Raw genomic sequence first — 27,378 nt, 5'->3', positions numbered from 1 at the left:
CTCTACAGGAGAACAAAAATGTCTCGAGCTACTTACCTGGAGGAGTCTGGGGCAGGTAGCTGGGATCTCCGGTCCCGAACGCAGAGGTAAAAATGTTCTGGGATGACGCCTGAGAGGAGTCTTGGGTCGATCCCGGAGAAGAGAGCTTCCTGCAAAAGAGAAGAATTATCTAGGGTAGCCTCATTAGACAAGTCTGGGGCTGCTACCTGCGATCTCGGGTCCTTATAAGAAATGCCCAAAAGACTCTAGGAGACGTCTGGAAGGAATCACAGGGGATCCCGGAGGGCAGAGGTTCCTCCAAAAAAGAAAAAAACCTCAACGGTAGCTTCCTTGGAGGAGTCTAGGGCTTCTACCTGACCCCTTAGGTAGGTAAAGCAGAGGACAGAAGACTGTGGGAGATGCCTGGGAGGAGTCTCAGGTGGCTGTCGGAGTTGAGAGATTTCTCTACAGGAGAACAAAAATGTCTCGAGCTACTTACTTGGAGGAGTCTGGGGCAGGTAGCTGGGATCTCCGGTCCCGAATGCAGAGGTCAAAACGTTCTAGGATGACGCCTGGGAGGAGTCTTGGGTCAATCCTGGAGAAGAGAGCTTCCTGCAAAACAGAAGAATCATCTAGGGTAGCCTCATTAGACAAGTCTGGGGCTGCTACCTGCGATCTCCGGTCCTTATAAGAAAAGCCCAAAAGACTCTAGGAGACGTCTGGAAGGAATCACAGGGGATCCCAGAGGGCACAGGCTCCGCCAAAACAGAAAAAACCTCAACGGTAGCTTCCTAAGAGGAGTCTGGGGCTTCTACCTGACCCCTTAGGTAGGTAAAGCAGAGGACAGAAGACTGTGGGAGATGCCTGGGAGGAGTCTCAGGTGGCTGTCGGAGTTGAGAGATTTCTCTACAGGAGAACAAAAATGTCTCGAGCTACTTACTTGGAGGAGTCTGGGGCAGGTAGCTGGGATCTCCGGTCCTGAACGCAGAGGTCAAAACATTCTGGGATGACGCCTGGGAGGACTCTTGGGTTGATCCCAGAGAAGAGAGCTTCCTGCAAAAGAGAAGAATCATCTAGGGTAGCCTCATTAGACAAGTCTGGGGCTGCTACCTGGGATCTCCGGTCCTTATAAGAAAAGGCCAAAAGACGCTAGGAGACGTCTGGAAGGAATCACAGGGAATCCAGGAGGGCAGAGGTTCCTCCAAAAAAGAAAAAAACCTCAACGGTAGCTTCCTTGGAGGAGTCTGAGGCTTCTACCTGACCCCTTAGGTAGGTAAAGCAGAAGACAGAAGACTGTGGGAGATGCCTGGGAGGAGTCTCAGGTGGCTGTCGGAGTTGAGAGATTTCTCTACAGGAGAACAAAAATGTGTCGAGCTACTTACTTGGAGGAGTCTGGGGCAGGTAGCTGGGATCTCCGGTCCTGAACGCAGAGGTCAAAACATTCTGGGATGACGCCTGGGAGGACTCTTGGGTTGATCCCAGAGAAGAGAGCTTCCTGCAAAAGAGAAGAATCATCTAGGGTAGCCTCATTAGACAAGTCTGGGGCTGCTACCTGGGATCTCCGGTCCTTATAAGAAAAGGCCAAAAGACGCTAGGAGACGTCTGGAAGGAATCACAGGGAATCCAGGAGGGCAGAGGTTCCTCCAAAAAAGAAAAAAACCTCAACGGTAGCTTCCTTGGAGGAGTCTGGGGCTTCTACCTGACCCCTTAGGTAGGTAAAGCAGAAGACAGAAGACTGTGGGAGATGCCTGGGAGGAGTCTCAGGTGGCTGTCGGAGTTGAGAGATTTCTCTACAGGAGAACAAAAATGTGTCGAGCTACTTACTTGGAGGAGTCTGGGGCAGGTAGCTGGGATCTCCGGTCCTGAACGCAGAGGTCAAAACATTCTGGGATGACGCCTGGGAGGACTCTTGGGTTGATCCCAGAGAAGAGAGCTTCCTGCAAAAGAGAAGAATCATCTAGGGTAGCCTCATTAGACAAGTCTGGGGCTGCTACCTGGGATCTCCGGTCCTTATAAGAAAAGGCCAAAAGACGCTAGGAGACGTCTGGAAGGAATCACAGGGAATCCAGGAGGGCAGAGGTTCCTCCAAAAAAGAAAAAAACCTCAACGGTAGCTTCCTTGGAGGAGTCTGGGGCTTCTACCTGACCCCTTAGGTAGGTAAAGCAGAAGACAGAAGACTGTGGGAGATGCCTGGGAGGAGTCTCAGGTGGCTGTCGGAGTTGAGAGATTTCTCTACAGGAGAACAAAAATGTCTCGAGCTACTTACTTGGAGGAGTCTGGGGCAGGTAGCTGGGATCTCCGGTCTCGAACGCAGAGGTCAAAACGTTCTGGGATGACGCCTGGGAGGAGTCTTGGGTCCATCCCGGAGAAGAGAGCTTCCTGCAAAAGAGAAGAATCATCTAGGGTAGCCTCATTAGACAAATCTGGGGCTGCTACCTGAGATCTCCGGTCCTTATAAGAAAAGGCCAAAAGACTCTAGGAGACGTCTGGAAGGAATCACAGGGGATCCCAGAGGGCACAGGCTCCTCCAAAACAGAAAAAAGCCTCAACAGTAGCTTCCTAAGAGGAGTCTGGCGCTTCTACCTGACCCCTTAGGTAGGTAAAGCAGAGGACAGAAGACTGTGGGAGATGCCTGGGAGGAGTCTCAGGTGGCTGTCGGAGTTGAGAGATTTCTCTACAGGAGAACAAAAATGTCTCGAGCTACTTACTTGGAGGAGTCTGGGGCAGGTAGCTGGGATCTCCGGTCCCGAATGCAGAGGTCAAAACGTTCTGGGATGACGCCTGGGAGGAGTCTTGGGTCAATCCTGGAGAAGAGAGCTTCCTGCAAAACAGAAGAATCATCTAGGGTAGCCTCATTAGACAAGTCTGGGGCTGCTACCTGCGATCTCCGGTCCTTATAAGAAAAGCCCAAAAGACTCTAGGAGACGTCTGGAAGGAATCACAGGGGATCCCAGAGGGCACAGGCTCCGCCAAAACAGAAAAAACCTCAATGGTAGCTTCCTAAGAGGAGTCTGGGGCTTCTACCTGACCCCTTAGGTAGGTAAAGCAGAGGACAGAAGACTGTGGGAGATGCCTGGGAGGAGTCTCAGGTGGCTGTCGGAGTTGAGAGATTTCTCTACAGGAGAACAAAAATGTCTCGAGCTACTTACTTGGAGGAGTCTGGGGCAGGTAGCTGGGATCTCCGGTCCTGAACGCAGAGGTCAAAACATTCTGGGATGATGCCTGGGAGGACTCTTGGGTTGATCCCAGAGAAGAGACCTTCCTGCAAAAGAGAAGAATCATCTAGGGTAGCCTCATTAGACAAGTCTGGGGCTGCTACCTGGGATCTCCGGTCCTTATAAGAAAAGGCCAAAAGACGCTAGGAGACGTCTGGAAGGAATCACAGGGAATCCAGGAGGGCAGAGGTTCCTCCAAAAAAGAAAAAAACCTCAACGATAGCTTCCTTGGAGGAGTCTGGGGCTTCTACCTGACCCCTTAGGTAGGTAAAGCAGAAGACAGAAGACTGTGGGAGATGCCTGGGAGGAGTCTCAGGTGGCTGTCGGAGTTGAGAGATTTCTCTACAGGAGAACAAAAATGTCTCGAGCTACTTACTTGGAGGAGTCTGGGGCAGGTAGCTGGGATCTCCGGTCCTTATAAGAAAAGGCCAAAAGACGCTAGGAGACGTCTGGAAGGAATCACAGGGAATCCAGGAGGGCAGAGGTTCCTCCAAAAAAGAAAAAAACCTCAACGGTAGCTTCCTTGGAGGAGTCTGGGGCTTCTACCTGACCCCTTAGGTAGGTAAAGCAGAAGACAGAAGACTGTGGGAGATGCCTGGGAGGAGTCTCAGGTGGCTGTCGGAGTTGAGAGATTTCTCTACAGGAGAACAAAAATGTCTCGAGCTACTTACTTGGAGGAGTCTGGGGCAGGTAGCTGGGATCTCCGGTCTCGAACGCAGAGGTCAAAACGTTCTGGGATGACGCCTGGGAGGAGTCTTGGGTCGATCCCGGAGAAGAGAGCTTCCTGCAAAAGAGAAGAATCATCTAGGGTAGCCTCATTAGACAAATCTGGGGCTGCTACCTGAGATCTCCGGTCCTTATAAGAAAAGGCCAAAAGACTCTAGGAGACGTCTGGAAGGAATCACAGGGGATCCCAGAGGGCACAGGCTCCTCCAAAACAGAAAAAAGCCTCAACAGTAGCTTCCTAAGAGGAGTCTGGGGCTTCTACCTGACCCCTTAGGTAGGTAAAGCAGAGGACAGAAGACTGTGGGAGATGCCTGGGAGGAGTCTCAGGTGGCTGTCGGAGTTGAGAGATTTCTCTACAGGAGAACAAAAATGTCTCGAGCTACTTACTTGGAGGAGTCTGGGGCAGGTAGCTGGGATCTCCGGTCCCGAACGCAGAGGTCAAAATGTTCTGGGATGACGCCTGGGAGGAGTCTTGGGTTGATTCCGGAGAAGAGAGCTTCCTGCAAAACAGAAGAATCATCTAGGGTAGCCTCATTAAACAAGTCTGGGGCTGCTACCTGGGATCTCCGGTCCTTATAAGAAAAGGCCAAAAGACGCTAGGAGACGTCTGGAAGGAATCACAGGGAATCCAGGAGGGCAGAGGTTCCTCCAAAAAAGAAAAAAACCTCAACGGTAGCTTCCTTGGAGGAGTCTGAGGCTTCTACCTGACCCCTTAGGTAGGTAAAGCAGAAGACAGAAGACTGTGGGAGATGCCTGGGAGGAGTCTCAGGTGGCTGTCGGAGTTGAGAGATTTCTCTACAGGAGAACAAAAATGTGTCGAGCTACTTACTTGGAGGAGTCTGGGGCAGGTAGCTGGGATCTCCGGTCCTGAACGCAGAGGTCAAAACATTCTGGGATGACGCCTGGGAGGACTCTTGGGTTGATCCCAGAGAAGAGAGCTTCCTGCAAAAGAGAAGAATCATCTAGGGTAGCCTCATTAGACAAGTCTGGGGCTGCTACCTGGGATCTCCGGTCCTTATAAGAAAAGGCCAAAAGACGCTAGGAGACGTCTGGAAGGAATCACAGGGAATCCAGGAGGGCAGAGGTTCCTCCAAAAAAGAAAAAAACCTCAACGGTAGCTTCCTTGGAGGAGTCTGGGGCTTCTACCTGACCCCTTAGGTAGGTAAAGCAGAAGACAGAAGACTGTGGGAGATGCCTGGGAGGAGTCTCAGGTGGCTGTCGGAGTTGAGAGATTTCTCTACAGGAGAACAAAAATGTCTCGAGCTACTTACTTGGAGGAGTCTGGGGCAGGTAGCTGGGATCTCCGGTCCTGAACGCAGAGGTCAAAACATTCTGGGATGACGCCTGGGAGGAGTCTTGGGTCGACCCCGGAGAAGAGAACTTCCTGCAAAAGAAAAGAATCATCTAGGGTAGCCTCATTAGACAAGTCTGGGGCTGCTACCTGGGATCTCCGGTCCTTATAAGAAAAGCCCAAAAGACTCTAGGAGACGTCTGGAAGGAATCACAGGGGATCCCGGAGGGCAGAGGTTCCTCCAAAAAAGAAAAAAACGTCAACGGTAGCTTCCTTGGAGGAGTCTGGGGCTTCTACCTGACCCCTTAGGTAGGTAAAGCAGAGGACAGAAGACTGTGGGAGATGCCTGGGAGGAGTTTCAGGTGGCTGTCGGAGTTGAGAGATTTCTCTACAGGAGAACAAAAATGTCTCGAGCTACTTACTTGGAGGAGTCTGGGGCAGGTAGCTGGGATCTCCGGTCTCGAACGCAGAGGTCAAAACGTTCTGGGATGACGCCTGGGAGGAGTCTTGGGTCGATCCCGGAGAAGAGAGCTTCCTGCAAAAGAGAAGAATCATCTAGGGTAGCCTCATTAGACAAATCTGGGGCTGCTACCTGAGATCTCCGGTCCTTATAAGAAAAGGCCAAAAGACTCTAGGAGACGTCTGGAAGGAATCACAGGGGATCCCAGAGGGCACAGGCTCCTCCAAAACAGAAAAAAGCCTCAACAGTAGCTTCCTAAGAGGAGTCTGGGGCTTCTACCTGACCCCTTAGGTAGGTAAAGCAGAGGACAGAAGACTGTGGGAGATGCCTGGGAGGAGTCTCAGGTGGCTGTCGGAGTTGAGAGATTTCTCTACAGGAGAACAAAAATGTCTCGAGCTACTTACTTGGAGGAGTCTGGGGCAGGTAGATGGGATCTCCGGTCCCGAACGCAGAGGTCAAAACATTCTGGGATGACGCCTGGGAGGAGTCTTGGGTCGACCCCGGAGAAGAGAACTTCCTGCAAAAGAAAAGAATCATCTAGGGTAGCCTCATTAGACAAGTCTGGGGCTGCTACCTGGGATCTCCGGTCCTTATAAGAAAAGGCCAAAAGACTCTAGGAGACGTCTGGAAGGAATCACAGGGGATCCCGGAGGGCACAGGCTCCTCCAAAAAAGAAAAAACCTCAATGGTAGCTTCCTTGGAGGAGTCTGGGGCTTCTACCTGACCCCTTAGGTAGGTAAAGCAGAGGACAGAAGACTGTGGGAGATGCCTGGGAGGAGTCTCAGGTGGCTGTCGGAGTTGAGAGATTTCTCTACAGGAGAACAAAAATGTCTCGAGCTACTTACTTGGAGGAGTCTGGGGCAGGTAGCTGGGATCTCCGGTCCCGAACGCAGAGGTCAAAAAGTTCTGGGATGACGCCTGGGAGGAGTCTTGGGTTGATTCCGGAGAAGAGAGCTTCCTGCAAAAGAGAAGAATCATCTAGGGTAGCCTCATTAAACAAGTCTGGGGCTGCTACCTGCGATCTCGGGTCCTTATAAGAAAAGGCCAAAAGACTCTAGGAGACGTCTGGAAGGAATCAAAGGGGATCCCGGAGGGCAGTGTTTCCTCCAAAAAAGAAAAAAGCCTCAACGGTAGCTTCCTTGGAGGAGTCTGGGGCTTCTACCTGACCCCTTAGGTAGGTAAAGCAGAGGACAGAAGACTGTGGGAGATGCCTGGGAGGAGTCTCAGGTGGCTGTCGGAGTTGAGAGATTTCTCTACAGGAGAACAAAAATGTCTCGAGCTACTTACTTGGAGGAGTCTGGGGCAGGTAGCTGGGATCTCCGGTCTCGAACGCAGAGGTCAAAACGTTCTGGGATGACGCCTGGGAGGAGTCTTGGGTCCATCCCGGAGAAGAGAGCTTCCTGCAAAAGAGAAGAATCATCTAGGGTAGCCTCATTAGACAAATCTGGGGCTGCTACCTGAGATCTCCGGTCCTTATAAGAAAAGGCCAAAAGACTCTAGGAGACGTCTGGAAGGAATCACAGGGGATCCCAGAGGGCACAGGCTCCTCCAAAACAGAAAAAAGCCTCAACAGTAGCTTCCTAAGAGGAGTCTGGCGCTTCTACCTGACCCCTTAGGTAGGTAAAGCAGAGGACAGAAGACTGTGGGAGATGCCTGGGAGGAGTCTCAGGTGGCTGTCGGAGTTGAGAGATTTCTCTACAGGAGAACAAAAATGTCTCGAGCTACTTACTTGGAGGAGTCTGGGGCAGGTAGCTGGGATCTCCGGTCCCGAACGCAGAGGTCAAAATGTTCTGGGATGACGCCTGGGAGGAGTCTTGGGTTGATTCCGGAGAAGAGAGCTTCCTGCAAAAGAGAAGAATCATCTAGGGTAGCCTCATTAAACAAGTCTGGGGCTGCTACCTGGGATCTCCGGTCCTTATAAGAAAAGGCCAAAAGACGCTAGGAGACGTCTGGAAGGAATCACAGGGAATCCAGGAGGGCAGAGGTTCCTCCAAAAAAGAAAAAAACCTCAACGGTAGCTTCCTTGGAGGAGTCTGAGGCTTCTACCTGACCCCTTAGGTAGGTAAAGCAGAAGACAGAAGACTGTGGGAGATGCCTGGGAGGAGTCTCAGGTGGCTGTCGGAGTTGAGAGATTTCTCTACAGGAGAACAAAAATGTGTCGAGCTACTTACTTGGAGGAGTCTGGGGCAGGTAGCTGGGATCTCCGGTCCTGAACGCAGAGGTCAAAACATTCTGGGATGACGCCTGGGAGGACTCTTGGGTTGATCCCAGAGAAGAGAGCTTCCTGCAAAAGAGAAGAATCATCTAGGGTAGCCTCATTAGACAAGTCTGGGGCTGCTACCTGGGATCTCCGGTCCTTATAAGAAAAGGCCAAAAGACGCTAGGAGACGTCTGGAAGGAATCACAGGGAATCCAGGAGGGCAGAGGTTCCTCCAAAAAAGAAAAAAACCTCAACGGTAGCTTCCTTGGAGGAGTCTGGGGCTTCTACCTGACCCCTTAGGTAGGTAAAGCAGAAGACAGAAGACTGTGGGAGATGCCTGGGAGGAGTCTCAGGTGGCTGTCGGAGTTGAGAGATTTCTCTACAGGAGAACAAAAATGTGTCGAGCTACTTACTTGGAGGAGTCTGGGGCAGGTAGCTGGGATCTCCGGTCCTGAACGCAGAGGTCAAAACATTCTGGGATGACGCCTGGGAGGAGTCTTGGGTCGACCCCGGAGAAGAGAACTTCCTGCAAAAGAGAAGAATCATCTAGGGTAGCCTCATTAGACAAGTCTGGGGCTGCTACCTGGGATCTCCGGTCCTTATAAGAAAAGCCCAAAAGACTCTAGGAGACGTCTGGAAGGAATCACAGGGGATCCCGGAGGGCAGAGGTTCCTCCAAAAAAGAAAAAAACGTCAACGGTAGCTTCCTTGGAGGAGTCTGGGGCTTCTACCTGACCCCTTAGGTAGGTAAAGCAGAGGACAGAAGACTGTGGGAGATGCCTGGGAGGAGTCTCAGGTGGCTGTCGGAGTTGAGAGATTTCTCTACAGGAGAACAAAAATGTCTCGAGCTACTTACTTGGAGGAGTCTGGGGCAGGTAGCTGGGATCTCCGGTCTCGAACGCAGAGGTCAAAACGTTCTGGGATGACGCCTGGGAGGAGTCTTGGGTCGATCCCGGAGAAGAGAGCTTCCTGCAAAAGAGAAGAATCATCTAGGGTAGCCTCATTAGACAAATCTGGGGCTGCTACCTGAGATCTCCGGTCCTTATAAGAAAAGGCCAAAAGACTCTAGGAGACGTCTGGAAGGAATCACAGGGGATCCCAGAGGGCACAGGCTCCTCCAAAACAGAAAAAAGCCTCAACAGTAGCTTCCTAAGAGGAGTCTGGGGCTTCTACCTGACCCCTTAGGTAGGTAAAGCAGAGGACAGAAGACTGTGGGAGATGCCTGGGAGGAGTCTCAGGTGGCTGTCGGAGTTGAGAGATTTCTCTACAGGAGAACAAAAATGTCTCGAGCTACTTACTTGGAGGAGTCTGGGGCAGGTAGATGGGATCTCCGGTCCCGAACGCAGAGGTCAAAACATTCTGGGATGACGCCTGGGAGGAGTCTTGGGTCGACCCCGGAGAAGAGAACTTCCTGCAAAAGAAAAGAATCATCTAGGGTAGCCTCATTAGACAAGTCTGGGGCTGCTACCTGGGATCTCCGGTCCTTATAAGAAAAGGCCAAAAGACTCTAGGAGACGTCTGGAAGGAATCACAGGGGATCCCGGAGGGCACAGGCTCCTCCAAAAAAGAAAAAACCTCAATGGTAGCTTCCTTGGAGGAGTCTGGGGCTTCTACCTGACCCCTTAGGTAGGTAAAGCAGAGGACAGAAGACTGTGGGAGATGCCTGGGAGGAGTCTCAGGTGGCTGTCGGAGTTGAGAGATTTCTCTACAGGAGAACAAAAATGTCTCGAGCTACTTACTTGGAGGAGTCTGGGGCAGGTAGCTGGGATCTCCGGTCCCGAACGCAGAGGTCAAAAAGTTCTGGGATGACGCCTGGGAGGAGTCTTGGGTTGATTCCGGAGAAGAGAGCTTCCTGCAAAAGAGAAGAATCATCTAGGGTAGCCTCATTAAACAAGTCTGGGGCTGCTACCTGCGATCTCGGGTCCTTATAAGAAAAGGCCAAAAGACTCTAGGAGACGTCTGGAAGGAATCAAAGGGGATCCCGGAGGGCAGTGTTTCCTCCAAAAAAGAAAAAAGCCTCAACGGTAGATTCCTTGGAGGAGTCTAGGGCTTCTACCTGACCCCTTAGGTAGGTAAAGCAGAAGACAGAAGACTGTGGGAGATGCCTGGGAGGAGTCTCAGGTGGCTGTCGGAGTTGAGAGATTTCTCTACAGGAGAACAAAAATGTCTCGAGCTACTTACTTGGAGGAGTCTGGGGCAGGTAGATGGGATCTCCGGTCTCGAACGCAGAGGTCAAAACGTTCTGGGATGACGCCTGGGAGGAGTCTTGGGTCGATCCCGGAGAAGAGAGCTTCCTGCAAAAGAGAAGAATCATCTAGGGTAGCCTCATTAGACAAATCTGGGGCTGCTACCTGAGATCTCCGGTCCTTATAAGAAAAGGCCAAAAGACTCTAGGAGACGTCTGGAAGGAATCACAGGGGATCCCAGAGGGCACAGGCTCCTCCAAAACAGAAAAAAGCCTCAACAGTAGCTTCCTAAGAGGAGTCTGGCGCTTCTACCTGACCCCTTAGGTAGGTAAAGCAGAGGACAGAAGACTGTGGGAGATGCCTGGGAGGAGTCTCAGGTGGCTGACGGAGTTGAGAGATTTCTCTACAGGAGAACAAAAATGTCTCGAGCTACTTACTTGGAGGAGTCTGGGGCAGGTAGCTGGGATCTCCGGTCCCGAATGCAGAGGTCAAAACGTTCTGGGATGACGCCTGGGAGGAGTCTTGGGTCAATCCTGGAGAAGAGAGCTTCCTGCAAAACAGAAGAATCATCTAGGGTAGCCTCATTAGACAAGTCTGGGGCTGCTACCTGCGATCTCCGGTCCTTATAAGAAAAGCCCAAAAGACTCTAGGAGACGTCTGGAAGGAATCACAGGGGATCCCAGAGGGCACAGGCTCCGCCAAAACAGAAAAAACCTCAACGGTAGCTTCCTTGGAGGAGTCTGGGGCTTCTACCTGACCCCTTAGGTAGGTAAAGCAGAGGACAGAAGACTGTGGGAGATGCCTGGGAGGAGTCTCACGAGGCTGTCGGAGTTGAGAGATTTCTCTACAGGAGAACAAAAATGTCTCGAGCTACTTACTTGGAGGAGTCTGGGGCAGGTAGCTGGGATCTCCGGTCCTGAACGCAGAGGTCAAAACATTCTGGGATGACGCCTGGGAGGACTCTTGGGTTGATCCCAGAGAAGAGAGCTTCCTGCAAAAGAGAAGAATCATCTAGGGTAGCCTCATTAGACAAGTCTGGGGCTGCTACCTGGGATCTCCGGTCCTTATAAGAAAAGGCCAAAAGACGCTAGGAGACGTCTGGAAGGAATCACAGGGAATCCAGGAGGGCAGAGGTTCCTCCAAAAAAGAAAAAAACCTCAACGGTAGCTTCCTTGGAGGAGTCTGGGGCTTCTACCTGACCCCTTAGGTAGGTAAAGCAGAAGACAGAAGACTGTGGGAGATGCCTGGGAGGAGTCTCAGGTGGCTGTCGGAGTTGAGAGATTTCTCTACAGGAGAACAAAAATGTCTCGAGCTACTTACTTGGAGGAGTCTGGGGCAGGTAGCTGGGATCTCCGGTCTCGAACGCAGAGGTCAAAACTTTCTGGGATGACGCCTGGGAGGAGTCTTGGGTCGATCCCGGAGAAGAGAGCTTCCTGCAAAAGAGAAGAATCATCTAGGGTAGCCTCATTAGACAAATCTGGGGCTGCTACCTGAGATCTCCGGTCCTTATAAGAAAAGGCCAAAAGACTCTAGGAGACGTCTGGAAGGAATCACAGGGGATCCCAGAGGGCACAGGCTCCTCCAAAACAGAAAAAAGCCTCAACAGTAGCTTCCTAAGAGGAGTCTGGGGCTTCTACCTGACCCCTTAGGTAGGTAAAGCAGAGGACAGAAGACTGTGGGAGATGCCTGGGAGGAGTCTCAGGTGGCTGACGGAGTTGAGAGATTTCTCTACAGGAGAACAAAAATGTCTCGAGCTACTTACTTGGAGGAGTCTGGGGCAGGTAGCTGGGATCTCCGGTCCCGAATGCAGAGGTCAAAACGTTCTGGGATGACGCCTGGGAGGAGTCTTGGGTCAATCCTGGAGAAGAGAGCTTCCTGCAAAACAGAAGAATCATCTAGGGTAGCCTCATTAGACAAGTCTGGGGCTGCTACCTGCGATCTCCGGTCCTTATAAGAAAAGGCCAAAAGACTCTAGGAGACGTCTGGAAGGAATCACAGGGGATCCCAGAGGGCACAGGCTCCGCCAAAACAGAAAAAACCACAACGGTAGCTTCCTAAGAGGAGTCTGGGGCTTCTACCTGACCCCTTAGGTAGGTAAAGCAGAGGACAGAAGACTGTGGGAGATGCCTGGGAGGAGTCTCAGGTGGCTGTCGGAGTTGAGAGATTTCTCTACAGGAGAACAAAAATGTCTCGAGCTACTTACTTGGAGGAGTCTGGGGCAGGTAGCTGGGATCTCCGGTCCTGAACGCAGAGGTCAAAATGTTCTGGGATGACGCCTGGGAGGAGTCTTGGGCTGATCCCAGAGAAGAGAGCTTCCTGCAAAAGAGAAGAATCATCTAGGGTAGCCTCATTAGACAAGTCTGGGGCTGCTACCTGGGATCTCCGGTCCTTATAAGAAAAGGCCAAAAGACGCTAGGAGACGCCTGGAAGGAATCAAAGGGGATCCCGGAGGGCAGTGTTTCCTCCAAAAAAGAAAAAAGCCTCAACGGTAGCTTCCTTGGAGGAGTCTGGGGTTTCTACCTGACCCCTTAGGTAGGTAAAGCAGAAGACAGAAGACTGTGGGAGATGCCTGGGAGGAGTCTCAGGTGGCTGTCGGAGTTGAGAGATTTCTCTACAGGAGAACAAAAATGTCTCGAGCTACTTACCTGGAGGAGTCTGGGGCAGGTAGCTGGGATCTCCGGTCCCGAACGCAGAGGTAAAAATGTTCTGGGATGACGCCTGAGAGGAGTCTTGGGTCGATCCCGGAGAAGAGAGCTTCCTGCAAAAGAGAAGAATTATCTAGGGTAGCCTCATTAGACAAGTCTGGGGCTGCTACCTGCGATCTCGGGTCCTTATAAGAAATGCCCAAAAGACTCTAGGAGACGTCTGGAAGGAATCACAGGGGATCCCGGAGGGCAGAGGTTCCTCCAAAAAAGAAAAAAACCTCAACGGTAGCTTCCTTGGAGGAGTCTAGGGCTTCTACCTGACCCCTTAGGTAGGTAAAGCAGAGGACAGAAGACTGTGGGAGATGCCTGGGAGGAGTCTCAGGTGGCTGTCGGAGTTGAGAGATTTCTCTACAGGAGAACAAAAATGTCTCGAGCTACTTACTTGGAGGAGTCTGGGGCAGGTAGCTGGGATCTCCGGTCCCGAATGCAGAGGTCAAAACGTTCTAGGATGACGCCTGGGAGGAGTCTTGGGTCAATCCTGGAGAAGAGAGCTTCCTGCAAAACAGAAGAATCATCTAGGGTAGCCTCATTAGACAAGTCTGGGGCTGCTACCTGCGATCTCCGGTCCTTATAAGAAAAGCCCAAAAGACTCTAGGAGACGTCTGGAAGGAATCACAGGGGATCCCAGAGGGCACAGGCTCCGCCAAAACAGAAAAAACCTCAACGGTAGCTTCCTAAGAGGAGTCTGGGGCTTCTACCTGACCCCTTAGGTAGGTAAAGCAGAGGACAGAAGACTGTGGGAGATGCCTGGGAGGAGTCTCAGGTGGCTGTCGGAGTTGAGAGATTTCTCTACAGGAGAACAAAAATGTCTCGAGCTACTTACTTGGAGGAGTCTGGGGCAGGTAGCTGGGATCTCCGGTCCTGAACGCAGAGGTCAAAACATTCTGGGATGACGCCTGGGAGGACTCTTGGGTTCATCCCAGAGAAGAGAGCTTCCTGCAAAAGAGAAGAATCATCTAGGGTAGCCTCATTAAACAAGTCTGGGGCTGCTACCTGGGATCTCCGGTCCTTATAAGAAAAGGCCAAAAGACGCTAGGAGACGTCTGGAAGGAATCACAGGGAATCCAGGAGGGCAGAGGTTCCTCCAAAAAAGAAAAAAACCTCAACGGTAGCTTCCTTGGAGGAGTCTGAGGCTTCTACCTGACCCCTTAGGTAGGTAAAGCAGAAGACAGAAGACTGTGGGAGATGCCTGGGAGGAGTCTCAGGTGGCTGTCGGAGTTGAGAGATTTCTCTACAGGAGAACAAAAATGTGTCGAGCTACTTACTTGGAGGAGTCTGGGGCAGGTAGCTGGGATCTCCGGTCCTGAACGCAGAGGTCAAAACATTCTGGGATGACGCCTGGGAGGACTCTTGGGTTGATCCCAGAGAAGAGAGCTTCCTGCAAAAGAGAAGAATCATCTAGGGTAGCCTCATTAGACAAGTCTGGGGCTGCTACCTGGGATCTCCGGTCCTTATAAGAAAAGGCCAAAAGACGCTAGGAGACGTCTGGAAGGAATCACAGGGAATCCAGGAGGGCAGAGGTTCCTCCAAAAAAGAAAAAAACCTCAACGGTAGCTTCCTTGGAGGAGTCTGGGGCTTCTACCTGACCCCTTAGGTAGGTAAAGCAGAAGACAGAAGACTGTGGGAGATGCCTGGGAGGAGTCTCAGGTGGCTGTCGGAGTTGAGAGATTTCTCTACAGGAGAACAAAAATGTGTCGAGCTACTTACTTGGAGGAGTCTGGGGCAGGTAGCTGGGATCTCCGGTCCTGAACGCAGAGGTCAAAACATTCTGGGATGACGCCTGGGAGGACTCTTGGGTTGATCCCAGAGAAGAGAGCTTCCTGCAAAAGAGAAGAATCATCTAGGGTAGCCTCATTAGACAAGTCTGGGGCTGCTACCTGGGATCTCCGGTCCTTATAAGAAAAGGCCAAAAGACGCTAGGAGACGTCTGGAAGGAATCACAGGGAATCCAGGAGGGCAGAGGTTCCTCCAAAAAAGAAAAAAACCTCAACGGTAGCTTCCTTGGAGGAGTCTGGGGCTTCTACCTGACCCCTTAGGTAGGTAAAGCAGAAGACAGAAGACTGTGGGAGATGCCTGGGAGGAGTCTCAGGTGGCTGTCGGAGTTGAGAGATTTCTCTACAGGAGAACAAAAATGTCTCGAGCTACTTACTTGGAGGAGTCTGGGGCAGGTAGCTGGGATCTCCGGTCTCAAACGCAGAGGTCAAAACGTTCTGGGATGACGCCTGGGAGGAGTCTTGGGTCCATCCCGGAGAAGAGAGCTTCCTGCAAAAGAGAAGAATCATCTAGGGTAGCCTCATTAGACAAATCTGGGGCTGCTACCTGAGATCTCCGGTCCTTATAAGAAAAGGCCAAAAGACTCTAGGAGACGTCTGGAAGGAATCACAGGGGATCCCAGAGGGCACAGGCTCCTCCAAAACAGAAAAAAGCCTCAACAGTAGCTTCCTAAGAGGAGTCTGGCGCTTCTACCTGACCCCTTAGGTAGGTAAAGCAGAGGACAGAAGACTGTGGGAGATGCCTGGGAGGAGTCTCAGGTGGCTGTCGGAGTTGAGAGATTTCTCTACAGGAGAACAAAAATGTCTCGAGCTACTTACTTGGAGGAGTCTGGGGCAGGTAGCTGGGATCTCCGGTCCCGAATGCAGAGGTCAAAACGTTCTGGGATGACGCCTGGGAGGAGTCTTGGGTCAATCCTGGAGAAGAGAGCTTCCTGCAAAACAGAAGAATCATCTAGGGTAGCCTCATTAGACAAGTCTGGGGCTGCTACCTGCGATCTCCGGTCCTTATAAGAAAAGCCCAAAAGACTCTAGGAGACGTCTGGAAGGAATCACAGGGGATCCCAGAGGGCACAGGCTCCGCCAAAACAGAAAAAACCTCAATGGTAGCTTCCTAAGAGGAGTCTGGGGCTTCTACCTGACCCCTTAGGTAGGTAAAGCAGAGGACAGAAGACTGTGGGAGATGCCTGGGAGGAGTCTCAGGTGGCTGTCGGAGTTGAGAGATTTCTCTACAGGAGAACAAAAATGTCTCGAGCTACTTACTTGGAGGAGTCTGGGGCAGGTAGCTGGGATCTCCGGTCCTGAACGCAGAGGTCAAAACATTCTGGGATGATGCCTGGGAGGACTCTTGGGTTGATCCCAGAGAAGAGACCTTCCTGCAAAAGAGAAGAATCATCTAGGGTAGCCTCATTAGACAAGTCTGGGGCTGCTACCTGGGATCTCCGGTCCTTATAAGAAAAGGCCAAAAGACGCTAGGAGACGTCTGGAAGGAATCACAGGGAATCCAGGAGGGCAGAGGTTCCTCCAAAAAAGAAAAAAACCTCAACGATAGCTTCCTTGGAGGAGTCTGGGGCTTCTACCTGACCCCTTAGGTAGGTAAAGCAGAAGACAGAAGACTGTGGGAGATGCCTGGGAGGAGTCTCAGGTGGCTGTCGGAGTTGAGAGATTTCTCTACAGGAGAACAAAAATGTCTCGAGCTACTTACTTGGAGGAGTCTGGGGCAGGTAGCTGGGATCTCCGGTCCTTATAAGAAAAGGCCAAAAGACGCTAGGAGACGTCTGGAAGGAATCACAGGGAATCCAGGAGGGCAGAGGTTCCTCCAAAAAAGAAAAAAACCTCAACGGTAGCTTCCTTGGAGGAGTCTGGGGCTTCTACCTGACCCCTTAGGTAGGTAAAGCAGAAGACAGAAGACTGTGGGAGATGCCTGGGAGGAGTCTCAGGTGGCTGTCGGAGTTGAGAGATTTCTCTACAGGAGAACAAAAATGTCTCGAGCTACTTACTTGGAGGAGTCTGGGGCAGGTAGCTGGGATCTCCGGTCTCGAACGCAGAGGTCAAAACGTTCTGGGATGACGCCTGGGAGGAGTCTTGGGTCGATCCCGGAGAAGAGAGCTTCCTGCAAAAGAGAAGAATCATCTAGGGTAGCCTCATTAGACAAATCTGGGGCTGCTACCTGAGATCTCCGGTCCTTATAAGAAAAGGCCAAAAGACTCTAGGAGACGTCTGGAAGGAATCACAGGGGATCCCAGAGGGCACAGGCTCCTCCAAAACAGAAAAAAGCCTCAACAGTAGCTTCCTAAGAGGAGTCTGGGGCTTCTACCTGACCCCTTAGGTAGGTAAAGCAGAGGACAGAAGACTGTGGGAGATGCCTGGGAGGAGTCTCAGGTGGCTGTCGGAGTTGAGAGATTTCTCTACAGGAGAACAAAAATGTCTCGAGCTACTTAATTGGAGGAGTCTGGGGCAGGTAGCTGGGATCTCCGGTCCCGAACGCAGAGGTCAAAATGTTCTGGGATGACGCCTGGGAGGAGTCTTGGGTTGATTCCGGAGAAGAGAGCTTCCTGCAAAACAGAAGAATCATCTAGGGTAGCCTCATTAAACAAGTCTGGGGCTGCTACCTGGGATCTCCGGTCCTTATAAGAAAAGGCCAAAAGACGCTAGGAGACGTCTGGAAGGAATCACAGGGAATCCAGGAGGGCAGAGGTTCCTCCAAAAAAGAAAAAAACCTCAACGGTAGCTTCCTTGGAGGAGTCTGAGGCTTCTACCTGACCCCTTAGGTAGGTAAAGCAGAAGACAGAAGACTGTGGGAGATGCCTGGGAGGAGTCTCAGGTGGCTGTCGGAGTTGAGAGATTTCTCTACAGGAGAACAAAAATGTGTCGAGCTACTTACTTGGAGGAGTCTGGGGCAGGTAGCTGGGATCTCCGGTCCTGAACGCAGAGGTCAAAACATTCTGGGATGACGCCTGGGAGGACTCTTGGGTTGATCCCAGAGAAGAGAGCTTCCTGCAAAAGAGAAGAATCATCTAGGGTAGCCTCATTAGACAAGTCTGGGGCTGCTACCTGGGATCTCCGGTCCTTATAAGAAAAGGCCAAAAGACGCTAGGAGACGTCTGGAAGGAATCACAGGGAATCCAGGAGGGCAGAGGTTCCTCCAAAAAAGAAAAAAACCTCAACGGTAGCTTCCTTGGAGGAGTCTGGGGCTTCTACCTGACCCCTTAGGTAGGTAAAGCAGAAGACAGAAGACTGTGGGAGATGCCTGGGAGGAGTCTCAGGTGGCTGTCGGAGTTGAGAGATTTCTCTACAGGAGAACAAAAATGTCTCGAGCTACTTACTTGGAGGAGTCTGGGGCAGGTAGCTGGGATCTCCGGTCCTGAACGCAGAGGTCAAAACATTCTGGGATGACGCCTGGGAGGAGTCTTGGGTCGACCCCGGAGAAGAGAACTTCCTGCAAAAGAAAAGAATCATCTAGGGTAGCCTCATTAGACAAGTCTGGGGCTGCTACCTGGGATCTCCGGTCCTTATAAGAAAAGCCCAAAAGACTCTAGGAGACGTCTGGAAGGAATCACAGGGGATCCCGGAGGGCAGAGGTTCCTCCAAAAAAGAAAAAAACGTCAACGGTAGCTTCCTTGGAGGAGTCTGGGGCTTCTACCTGACCCCTTAGGTAGGTAAAGCAGAGGACAGAAGACTGTGGGAGATGCCTGGGAGGAGTCTCAGGTGGCTGTCGGAGTTGAGAGATTTCTCTACAGGAGAACAAAAATGTCTCGAGCTACTTACTTGGAGGAGTCTGGGGCAGGTAGCTGGGATCTCCGGTCTCGAACGCAGAGGTCAAAACGTTCTGGGATGACGCCTGGGAGGAGTCTTGGGTCGATCCCGGAGAAGAGAGCTTCCTGCAAAAGAGAAGAATCATCTAGGGTAGCCTCATTAGACAAATCTGGGGCTGCTACCTGAGATCTCCGGTCCTTATAAGAAAAGGCCAAAAGACTCTAGGAGACGTCTGGAAGGAATCACAGGGGATCCCAGAGGGCACAGGCTCCTCCAAAACAGAAAAAAGCCTCAACAGTAGCTTCCTAAGAGGAGTCTGGGGCTTCTACCTGACCCCTTAGGTAGGTAAAGCAGAGGACAGAAGACTGTGGGAGATGCCTGGGAGGAGTCTCAGGTGGCTGTCGGAGTTGAGAGATTTCTCTACAGGAGAACAAAAATGTCTCGAGCTACTTACTTGGAGGAGTCTGGGGCAGGTAGATGGGATCTCCGGTCCCGAACGCAGAGGTCAAAACATTCTGGGATGACGCCTGGGAGGAGTCTTGGGTCGACCCCGGAGAAGAGAACTTCCTGCAAAAGAGAAGAATCATCTAGGGTAGCCTCATTAGACAAGTCTGGGGCTGCTACCTGGGATCTCCGGTCCTTATAAGAAAAGGCCAAAAGACTCTAGGAGACGTCTGGAAGGAATCACAGGGGATCCCAGAGGGCACAGGCTCCTCCAAAAAAGAAAAAACCTCAATGGTAGCTTCCTTGGAGGAGTCTGGGGCTTCTACCTGACCCCTTAGGTAGGTAAAGCAGAGGACAGAAGACTGTGGGAGATGCCTGGGAGGAGTCTCAGGTGGCTGTCGGAGTTGAGAGATTTCTCTACAGGAGAACAAAAATGTCTCGAGCTACTTACTTGGAGGAGTCTGGGGCAGGTAGCTGGGATCTCCGGTCCCGAACGCAGAGGTCAAAAAGTTCTGGGATGACGCCTGGGAGGAGTCTTGGGTTGATTCCGGAGAAGAGAGCTTCCTGCAAAAGAGAAGAATCATCTAGGGTAGCCTCATTAAACAAGTCTGGGGCTGCTACCTGCGATCTCGGGTCCTTATAAGAAAAGGCCAAAAGACTCTAGGAGACGTCTGGAAGGAATCAAAGGGGATCCCGGAGGGCAGTGTTTCCTCCAAAAAAGAAAAAAGCCTCAACGGTAGCTTCCTTGGAGGAGTCTGGGGCTTCTACCTGACCCCTTAGGTAGGTAAAGCAGAAGACAGAAGACTGTGGGAGATGCCTGGGAGGAGTCTCAGGTGGCTGTCGGAGTTGAGAGATTTCTCTACAGGAGAACAAAAATGTCTCGAGCTACTTACTTGGAGGAGTCTGGGGCAGGTAGCTGGGATCTCCGGTCTCGAACGCAGAGGTCAAAACGTTCTGGGATGACGCCTGGGAGGAGTCTTGGGTCCATCCCGGAGAAGAGAGCTTCCTGCAAAAGAGAAGAATCATCTAGGGTAGCCTCATTAGACAAATCTGGGGCTGCTACCTGAGATCTCCGGTCCTTATAAGAAAAGGCCAAAAGACTCTAGGAGACGTCTGGAAGGAATCACAGGGGATCCCAGAGGGCACAGGCTCCTCCAAAACAGAAAAAAGCCTCAACAGAAGCTTCCTAAGAGGAGTCTGGCGCTTCTACCTGACCCCTTAGGTAGGTAAAGCAGAGGACAGAAGACTGTGGGAGATGCCTGGGAGGAGTCTCAGGTGGCTGTCGGAGTTGAGAGATTTCTCTACAGGAGAACAAAAATGTCTCGAGCTACTTACTTGGAGGAGTCTGGGGCAGGTAGCTGGGATCTCCGGTCCCGAATGCAGAGGTCAAAACGTTCTGGGATGACGCCTGGGAGGAGTCTTGGGTCAATCCTGGAGAAGAGAGCTTCCTGCAAAACAGAAGAATCATCTAGGGTAGCCTCATTAGACAAGTCTGGGGCTGCTACCTGCGATCTCCGGTCCTTATAAGAAAAGCCCAAAAGACTCTAGGAGACGTCTGGAAGGAATCACAGGGGATCCCAGAGGGCACAGGCTCCGCCAAAACAGAAAAAACCTCAACGGTAGCTTCCTTGGAGGAGTCTGGGGCTTCTACCTGACCCCTTAGGTAGGTAAAGCAGAGGACAGAAGACTGTGGGAGATGCCTGGGAGGAGTCTCAGGTGGCTGTCGGAGTTGAGAGATTTCTCTACAGGAGAACAAAAATGTCTCGAGCTACTTACTTGGAGGAGTCTGGGGCAGGTAGCTGGGATCTCCGGTCCTGAACGCAGAGGTCAAAACATTCTGGGATGACGCCTGGGAGGACTCTTGGGTTGATCCCAGAGAAGAGAGCTTCCTGCAAAAGAGAAGAATCATCTAGGGTAGCCTCATTAGACAAGTCTGGGGCTGCTACCTGGGATCTCCGGTCCTTATAAGAAAAGGCCAAAAGACGCTAGGAGACGTCTGGAAGGAATCACAGGGAATCCAGGAGGGCAGAGGTTCCTCCAAAAAAGAAAAAAACCTCAACGGTAGCTTCCTTGGAGGAGTCTGGGGCTTCTACCTGACCCCTTAGGTAGGTAAAGCAGAAGACAGAAGACTGTGGGAGATGCCTGGGAGGAGTCTCAGGTGGCTGTCGGAGTTGAGAGATTTCTCTACAGGAGAACAAAAATGTCTCGAGCTACTTACTTGGAGGAGTCTGGGGCAGGTAGCTGGGATCTCCGGTCCTGAACGCAGAGGTCAAAACTTTCTGGGATGACGCCTGGGAGGAGTCTTGGGTCGATCCCGGAGAAGAGAGCTTCCTGCAAAAGAGAAGAATCATCTAGGGTAGCCTCATTAGACAAATCTGGGGCTGCTACCTGAGATCTCCGGTCCTTATAAGAAAAGGCCAAAAGACTCTAGGAGACGTCTGGAAGGAATCACAGGGGATCCCAGAGGGCACAGGCTCCTCCAAAACAGAAAAAAGCCTCAACAGTAGCTTCCTAAGAGGAGTCTGGGGCTTCTACCTGACCCCTTAGGTAGGTAAAGCAGAGGACAGAAGACTGTGGGAGATGCCTGGGAGGAGTCTCAGGTGGCTGACGGAGTTGAGAGATTTCTCTACAGGAGAACAAAAATGTCTCGAGCTACTTACTTGGAGGAGTCTGGGGCAGGTAGCTGGGATCTCCGGTCCCGAATGCAGAGGTCAAAACGTTCTGGGATGACGCCTGGGAGGAGTCTTGGGTCAATCCTGGAGAAGAGAGCTTCCTGCAAAACAGAAGAATCATCTAGGGTAGCCTCATTAGACAAGTCTGGGGCTGCTACCTGCGATCTCCGGTCCTTATAAGAAAAGGCCAAAAGACTCTAGGAGACGTCTGGAAGGAATCACAGGGGATCCCAGAGGGCACAGGCTCCGCCAAAACAGAAAAAACCTCAACGGTAGCTTCCTAAGAGGAGTCTGGGGCTTCTACCTGACCCCTTAGGTAGGTAAAGCAGAGGACAGAAGACTGTGGGAGATGCCTGGGAGGAGTCTCAGGTGGCTGTCGGAGTTGAGAGATTTCTCTACAGGAGAACAAAAATGTCTCGAGCTACTTACTTGGAGGAGTCTGGGGCAGGTAGCTGGGATCTCCGGTCCTGAACGCAGAGGTCAAAATGTTCTGGGATGACGCCTGGGAGGAGTCTTGGGCTGATCCCAGAGAAGAGAGCTTCCTGCAAAAGAGAAGAATCATCTAGGGTAGCCTCATTAGACAAGTCTGGGGCTGCTACCTGGGATCTCCGGTCCTTATAAGAAAAGGCCAAAAGACGCTAGGAGACGTCTGGAAGGAATCAAAGGGGATCCCGGAGGGCAGTGTTTCCTCCAAAAAAGAAAAAAGCCTCAACGGTAGCTTCCTTGGAGGAGTCTGGGGTTTCTACCTGACCCCTTAGGTAGGTAAAGCAGAAGACAGAAGACTGTGGGAGATGCCTGGGAGGAGTCTCAGGTGGCTGTCGGAGTTGAGAGATTTCTCTACAGGAGAACAAAAATGTCTCGAGCTACTTACTTGGAGGAGTCTGGGGCAGGTAGCTGGGATCTCCGGTCTCGAACGCAGAGGTCAAAACGTTCTGGGATGACGCCTGGGAGGAGTCTTGGGTCGATCCCGGAGAAGAGAGCTTCCTGCAAAAGAGAAGAATCATCTAGGGTAGCCTCATTAGACAAATCTGGGGCTGCTACCTGAGATCTCCGGTCCTTATAAGAAAAGGCCAAAAGACTCTAGGAGACGTCTGGAAGGAATCACAGGGGATCCCGGAGGGCACAGACTCCTCCAAAACAGAAAAAAGCCTCAACAGTAGCTTCCTAAGAGGAGTCTGGCGCTTCTACCTGACCCCTTAGGTAGGTAAAGCAGAGGACAGAAGACTGTGGGAGATGCCTGGGAGGAGTCTCAGGTGGCTGACGGAGTTGAGAGATTTCTCTACAGGAGAACAAAAATGTCTCGAGCTACTTACTTGGAGGAGTCTGGGGCAGGTAGCTGGGATCTCCGGTCCCGAATGCAGAGGTCAAAACGTTCTGGGATGACGCCTGGGAGGAGTCTTGGGTCAATCCTGGAGAAGAGAGCTTCCTGCAAAACAGAAGAATCATCTAGGGTAGCCTCATTAGACAAGTCTGGGGCTGCTACCTGCGATCTCCGGTCCTTATAAGAAAAGCCCAAAAGACTCTAGGAGACGTCTGGAAGGAATCACAGGGGATCCCAGAGGGCACAGGCACCTCCAAAACAGAAAAAAGCCTCAACAGTAGCTTCCTAAGAGGAGTCTGGCGCTTCTACCTGACCCCTTAGGTAGGTAAAGCAGAGGACAGAAGACTGTGGGAGATGCCTGGGAGGAGTCTCACGTGGCTGTCGGAGTTGAGAGATTTCTCTACAGGAGAACAAAAATGTCTCGAGCTACTTACTTGGAGGAGTCTGGGGCAGGTAGCTGGGATCTCCGGTCCTGAACGCAGAGGTCAAAACATTCTGGGATGACGCCTGGGAGGACTCTTGGGTTGATCCCAGAGAAGAGAGCTTCCTGCAAAAGAGAAGAATCATCTAGGGTAGCCTCATTAGACAAGTCTGGGGCTGCTACCTGGGATCTCCGGTCCTTATAAGAAAAGGCCAAAAGACGCTAGGAGACGTCTGGAAGGAATCACAGGGAATCCAGGAGGGCAGAGGTTCCTCCAAAAAAGAAAAAAACCTCAACGGTAGCTTCCTTGGAGGAGTCTGGGGCTTCTACCTGACCCCTTAGGTAGGTAAAGCAGAAGACAGAAGACTGTGGGAGATGCCTGGGAGGAGTCTCAGGTGGCTGTCGGAGTTGAGAGATTTCTCTACAGGAGAACAAAAATGTCTCGAGCTACTTACTTGGAGGAGTCTGGGGCAGGTAGCTGGGATCTCCGGTCTCGAACGCAGAGGTCAAAACTTTCTGGGATGACGCCTGGGAGGAGTCTTGGGTCGATCCCGGAGAAGAGAGCTTCCTGCAAAAGAGAAGAATCATCTAGGGTAGCCTCATTAGACAAATCTGGGGCTGCTACCTGAGATCTCCGGTCCTTATAAGAAAAGGCCAAAAGACTCTAGGAGACGTCAGGAAGGAATCACAGGGGATCCCAGAGGGCACAGGCTCCTCCAAAACAGAAAAAAGCCTCAACAGTAGCTTCCTAAGAGGAGTCTGGGGCTTCTACCTGACCCCTTAGGTAGGTAAAGCAGAGGACAGAAGACTGTGGGAGATGCCTGGGAGGAGTCTCAGGTGGCTGACGGAGTTGAGAGATTTCTCTACAGGAGAACAAAAATGTCTCGAGCTACTTACTTGGAGGAGTCTGGGGCAGGTAGCTGGGATCTCCGGTCCCGAATGCAGAGGTCAAAACGTTCTGGGATGACGCCTGGGAGGAGTCTTGGGTCAATCCTGGAGAAGAGAGCTTCCTGCAAAACAGAAGAATCATCTAGGGTAGCCTCATTAGACAAGTCTGGGGCTGCTACCTGCGATCTCCGGTCCTTATAAGAAAAGGCCAAAAGACTCTAGGAGACGTCTGGAAGGAATCACAGGGGATCCCAGAGGGCACAGGCTCCGCCAAAACAGAAAAAACCTCAACGGTAGCTTCCTAAGAGGAGTCTGGGGCTTCTACCTGACCCCTTAGGTAGGTAAAGCAGAGGACAGAAGACTGTGGGAGATGCCTGGGAGGAGTCTCAGGTGGCTGTCGGAGTTGAGAGATTTCTCTACAGGAGAACAAAAATGTCTCGAGCTACTTACTTGGAGGAGTCTGGGGCAGGTAGCTGGGATCTCCGGTCCTGAACGCAGAGGTCAAAATGTTCTGGGATGACGCCTGGGAGGAGTCTTGGGCTGATCCCAGAGAAGAGAGCTTCCTGCAAAGAGAAGAATCATCTAGGGTAGCCTCATTAGACAAGTCTGGGGCTGCTACCTGGGATCTCCGGTCCTTATAAGAAAAGGCCAAAAGACGCTAGGAGACGTCTGGAAGGAATCAAAGGGGATCCCGGAGGGCAGTGTTTCCTCCAAAAAAGAAAAAAGCCTCAACGGTAGCTTCCTTGGAGGAGTCTGGGGTTTCTACCTGACCCCTTAGGTAGGTAAAGCAGAAGACAGAAGACTGTGGGAGATGCCTGGGAGGAGTCTCAGGTGGCTGTCGGAGTTGAGAGATTTCTCTACAGGAGAACAAAAATGTCTCGAGCTACTTACTTGGAGGAGTCTGGGGCAGGTAGCTGGGATCTCCGGTCTCGAACGCAGAGGTCAAAACGTTCTGGGATGACGCCTGGGAGGAGTCTTGGGTCGATCCCGGAGAAGAGAGCTTCCTGCAAAAGAGAAGAATCATCTAGGGTAGCCTCATTAGACAAATCTGGGGCTGCTACCTGAGATCTCCGGTCCTTATAAGAAAAGGCCAAAAGACTCTAGGAGACGTCTGGAAGGAATCACAGGGGATCCCAGAGGGCACAGGCTCCTCCAAAACAGAAAAAAGCCTCAACAGTAGCTTCCTAAGAGGAGTCTGGCGCTTCTACCTGACCCCTTAGGTAGGTAAAGCAGAGGACAGAAGACTGTGGGAGATGCCTGGGAGGAGTCTCAGGTGGCTGACGGAGTTGAGAGATTTCTCTACAGGAGAACAAAAATGTCTCGAGCTACTTACTTGGAGGAGTCTGGGGCAGGTAGCTGGGATCTCCGGTCCCGAATGCAGAGGTCAAAACGTTCTGGGATGACGCCTGGGAGGAGTCTTGGGTCAATCCTGGAGAAGAGAGCTTCCTGCAAAACAGAAGAATCATCTAGGGTAGCCTCATTAGACAAGTCTGGGGCTGCTACCTGCGATCTCCGGTCCTTATAAGAAAAGCCCAAAAGACTCTAGGAGACGTCTGGAAGGAATCACAGGGGATCCCAGAGGGCACAGGCACCTCCAAAACAGAAAAAAGCCTCAACAGTAGCTTCCTAAGAGGAGTCTGGCGCTTCTACCTGACCCCTTAGGTAGGTAAAGCAGAGGACAGAAGACTGTGGGAGATGCCTGGGAGGAGTCTCAGGTGGCTGTCGGAGTTGAGAGATTTCTCTACAGGAGAACAAAAATGTCTCGAGCTACTTACTTGGAGGAGTCTGGGGCAGGTAGCTGGGATCTCCGGTCCTGAACGCAGAGGTCAAAACATTCTGGGATGACGCCTGGGAAGACTCTTGGGTTTATCCCAGAGAAGAGAGCTTCCTGCAAAAGAGAAGAATCATCTAGGGTAGCCTCATTAGACAAGTCTGGGGCTGCTACCTGGGATCTCCGGTCCTTATAAGAAAAGGCCAAAAGACTCTAGGAGACGTCTGGAAGGAATCACAGGGGATCCCAGAGGGCACAGGCTCCTCCAAAACAGAAAAAAGCCTCAACAGTAGCTTCCTAAGAGGAGTCTGGGGCTTCTACCTGACCCCTTAGGTAGGTAAAGCAGAGGACAGAAGACTGTGGGAGATGCCTGGGAGGAGTCTCAGGTGCCTGTCGGAGTTGAGAGATTTCTCTACAGGAGAACAAAAATGTCTCGAGCTACTTACTTGGAGGAGTCTGGGGCAGGTAGATGGGATCTCCGGTCCCGAACGCAGAGGTCAAAACATTCTGGGATGACGCCTGGGAGGAGTCTTGGGTCGACCCCGGAGAAGAGAACTTCCTGCAAAAGAAAAGAATCATCTAGGGTAGCCTCATTAGACAAGTCTGGGGCTGCTACCTGGGATCTCCGGTCCTTATAAGAAAAGGCCAAAAGACTCTAGGAGACGTCTGGAAGGAATCACAGGGGATCCCGGAGGGCACAGGCTCCTCCAAAAAAGAAAAAACCTCAATGGTAGCTTCCTTGGAGGAGTCTGGGGCTTCTACCTGACCCCTTAGGTAGGTAAAGCAGAGGACAGAAGACTGTGGGAGATGCCTGGGAGGAGTCTCAGGTGGCTGTCGGAGTTGAGAGATTTCTCTACAGGAGAACAAAAATGTCTCGAGCTACTTACTTGGAGGAGTCTGGGGCAGGTAGCTGGGATCTCCGGTCCCGAACGCAGAGGTCAAAATGTTCTGGGATGACGCCTGGGAGGAGTCTTGGGTTGATTCCGGAGAAGAGAGCTTCCTGCAAAAGAGAAGAATCATCTAGGGTAGCCTCATTAAACAAGTCTGGGGCTGCTACCTGCGATCTCGGGTCCTTATAAGAAAAGGCCAAAAGACTCTAGGAGACGTCTGGAAGGAATCAAAGGGGATCCCGGAGGGCAGTGTTTCCTCCAAAAAAGAAAAAAGCCTCAACGGTAGCTTCCTTGGAGGAGTCTGGGGTTTCTACCTGACCCCTTAGGTAGGTAAAGCAGAGGACAGAAGACTGTGGGAGATGCCTGGGAGGAGTCTCAGGTGCCTGTCGGAGTTGAGGGATTTCTCTACAGGAGAACAAAAATGTCTCGAGCTACTTACTTGGAGGAGTCTGGGGCAGGTAGATGGGATCTCCGGTCCCGAACGCAGATGTCAAAACGTTCTGGGATGACGCCTGGGAGGAGTCTTGGGTCGATCCTGGAGAAGAGAGCTTCCTGCAAAACAGAAGAATCATCTAGGGTAGCCTCATTAGACAAGTCTGGGGCTGCTACCTGCGATCTCGGGTCCTTATAAGAAATGCCCAAAAGACTCTAGGAGACGTCTGGAAGGAATCACAGGGGATCCCGG

The 27,378-nt window shown here is 51.7% G+C and overlaps 1 protein-coding gene across 6 annotated transcripts in view; it reads left to right on the top strand.

Annotated features, from left to right (window-relative positions):
* LOC126037485 (electroneutral sodium bicarbonate exchanger 1-like) overlaps window positions 1-27,378 on the top strand; it is a 432,495-nt gene that overhangs the window by 212,579 nt on the left and 192,538 nt on the right. The gene's annotated exons all lie outside the window — the stretch shown is intronic.

Source organism: Accipiter gentilis, unplaced genomic scaffold (genome assembly GCF_929443795.1).
Source record: "Accipiter gentilis unplaced genomic scaffold, bAccGen1.1, whole genome shotgun sequence".
NCBI lineage: Eukaryota > Metazoa > Chordata > Aves > Accipitriformes > Accipitridae > Astur > Astur gentilis.
This window is presented reverse-complemented; position numbering and strand designations above follow the sequence as displayed.